The sequence below is a fragment of the Mirounga leonina genome, unplaced genomic scaffold (genome assembly GCF_011800145.1).
Source record: "Mirounga leonina isolate KUSES-001 unplaced genomic scaffold, KU_Mleo_1.0 Mir_168, whole genome shotgun sequence".
Classification (NCBI taxonomy): Eukaryota; Metazoa; Chordata; class Mammalia; order Carnivora; family Phocidae; genus Mirounga; species Mirounga leonina.
In genome coordinates, this window is record NW_023270426.1 from 23521928 (window position 1) to 23524794 (window position 2867).

A 2867-nucleotide genomic window follows, 5' to 3' on the forward strand; every position below is an offset into this window, starting at 1 on the left:
TTAAATAGTTACAGTCATTATATTGATAGGCCATACTCGTAACTATTAATGCTCCTAGGACCCTCTTTGTTTCGAGTGCTCACGCCCTGCCTGGCCCTGTGCTTTGCCCGTCCTGTCCGAACCCTGTGAGTTCACGCTATTCTGCCTGTGCAGCAGTGTTTGTTGACTGTGCCACATTATACTCACGTTTGGGGATGTGATGTAGCTGCATCTGTGTCTTATCCGCTGAGGTGCCACCTGTAGTGCTGTGTGGACTCGTTACGTGCTCGGGCTCTTGATCCCGTTCTGTTGCCAGGATGGGTTGTTGCCTAGAATGACACCCAGTTTGACAGCGTTCTTTGAAGTGGTGGTGAAGACATATAATTTGGCTGTGTGACTTTTTCGCTTTGTTGTGTGACTTTGTTGTGCAGCCAGAATATGTAACTCCCTCCTGTTGCCTGGTTTGAGACCAGCAAGTGGAATGGATGACTCATTTTGTGTCCTAGTGATATTGTGGGTGTCTAGTGTAGGGTCATAGGTGGTGGTGGTGGGAGGGCCTGTTGTAGCAGGGCGAACTGGTGGTACGATGGTGTGTCTGACTCTGTGGTTGTTACGTATCTGTGACACTACTGTGCGTGTCCAAAGGAACCATTTGTTTGACCCCGTTGTGTTGAGACTTATGGCACAAACTGTTGTGTGGTGTAACTCCCGTGTAGTGAGTGTGCCTCCTTTGTGGTGGCAGTGGCCCTTAGTGGTGGTTGCCTGTACGGATTGTGTGTCCGTGTGACCCCTCTGTGCCGCTGTCCCCCTGAGCAGGTCTGTGTGTTGTTTGACCTCGGTGCGGATGCCCCCACCTCCGCCGGCCCCGCCGCCCCTCCCCCACGCCGTCCGCCAGCGCCGCTCGGCGATCGATCGCCATTGATTGTCCCTGACGAGCTGCTCCACTTTCCAGCCAATGTCAGGAGGGGGGATCTCCGCCGCCCTGGCGGTGTCATTTCCACACACTCCCTGGGCTGCCGCCAGCGCGGGCGCCGCCAAGAGCCGGCCTGGATCGCCTGGAGCGCGGACCGGACCGCCCACACCTAGCCAGGACGCCCCCGACGGGGCGGCCCAACCCCCCCGCTGCCGAGCCTGTGGCCCTGCACCCAGGCCCCCCACTCCCCGGGTGGGTGGATGGTGTCACTGCCGGAGTTTGAGCTGAGCCCGAGGAAAAGGAGGAGGGGGGCCCAGTCGGTGCGACCCGGGGGTGGGGGGCACCGCCGTTTCCTGCGGGGCGGAGGCGCCGGCGGGCCAACTTTGCCGGGGCCCAAACAGATGCTAATGATTTTCCGGGAGGCGCCGGTTATCTCTGGCCCCAGCCAGCCGGCCAGCGCTGCCCAGGCACAGACACCTCCCCACCCTCCCTCTCACCCCCAAGAGGCCCGCCAAATGACCGCCTGGACACTGGGGGTCGTAGACTCTTTGAGGAGCCCCCAGAACTCTGGCTGTGGGGTAATGCTTGCTCCCTGTCCACCCAGGACGTTACTATACATTCTTATGAACCCTTTCCCAAAGCCGCTTTTCCAAGCAGGGGAAAGTAAGGCTCAGAGAAACCCTGCCCAAGGTCACACAGACCTAGCAGCTGCTCAGCTGAGTGGGTTACCCTCTCTTAGAGCCACCCTGTTGGGGACTCGACAGTCCCTCATCACCCAGGGGCTGAGCCAGTTTCCAGACTCCCCGGTGGAAGTGCTGACGTGGCTCTGGGCAGCTGTCTGGGGCCGGGAAGCAGGGCAGATGTCACAGAGCCCAGGGGAGGAGGCGGCTCCGCGGGGAGGGCCAGGAGGGGGAGGGCAGGCAGGGCCTCTAGCCTGGCCAGACACGCCTCCTCCCCCTAGGCCTGGCTGTCTGTCTGCGGCTGGGGCACAGCCATGGGCCTGGCTGACCCGCCTCCAAGTCTAGCTCCAGGTCCTCTGTGTGGCTATTGACAAGTGCTGCAACCTCTCTGGGCCTCGTCCTCTCCTGTCAGAGCATAACAGCACCTGCTTTGCGGGTGTGAGCCTCATACGAAAGCAAAGGTGTGCAAAGCCTCCAATCCAGTGCTGGGCACACTGTTCCTGCTCAATAAAAGTCAGCTATTATTGTTGTTGTTGTCTTTGCAAGTGGGAATTCAGTGTGTCCAAAGGCAAAACTGAGTCCTGAGGGTGCCAGCTGGCTTCAGAGGTCATTCCAGCCAGCCTCCTGCCTTGCTGCCCCCGGCCCTCTGCATTTCTCATGCCTGTCTAGCTTTGTTCCTTCTTACTGAAGTGTCAGCCCCCCTCAGCTCTGCCTGCTGCCAAGCTGCCCCCACTCCCTCTTGTTGGTGTGGTTCCCTCCTATCTGGCCGCCACATTGGGTCCCTCAAACAGCACAGCCCCCTGGGAACAGCAATCGATGGGGCGGAACAGCCTCCCTGACAGATGGACCCACGGAGGCTGGGCTGCTTCAGCAGAGCTCCCTAGGAAACCAGAGATAGGAGCTGAGCCACCATGGCTGCCTCCTAAATAGAAATGAGAGGGAGCGGGGAGATGAGGAGGAGGCCAGAGCTTCCAACCAGCTCCAGACTGGGCCAGGCCTCCGGGAACAGGCTTGGAGGGGCAGGGCAGCCCCTATGCTTTGTCTTGGGCCCAGAATCATCTTGGGGAGAGGGCCCTGTGGAGCTTACTTGGTAGGTGGGATGTGTCTGAGTCCCCCTTCATGGGCAAGGGAAGAGTTTTTCCAGGCCCCCTATCATGGGCAACAAACCCAGAGGATGGTGGGTATGTAGGTGGACAGGCAGGAGGCTAACCACCATTCCTCAGGCCACAAGGGGCTTTTAAAGCTAGAATGGCAGAATTACCTTCTCTCCCCCCGGCGGGGGGGGGGGGGGGGGG

General features: G+C 59.6%; 1 long non-coding RNA gene across 1 annotated transcript in view; it reads right to left on the reverse strand.

The window, feature by feature from the left end:
• Window positions 1-222: 222 nt before the first annotated feature.
• The window catches only part of LOC118016705, a 12436-nt gene continuing 9791 nt past the window's right edge, over window positions 223-2867 (reverse strand). Inside the window, exon 3 of the long non-coding RNA XR_004680884.1 lies at window positions 223-308. This is a non-coding gene — a long non-coding RNA (uncharacterized LOC118016705). The remainder of the gene's footprint in view (window positions 309-2867) is intronic.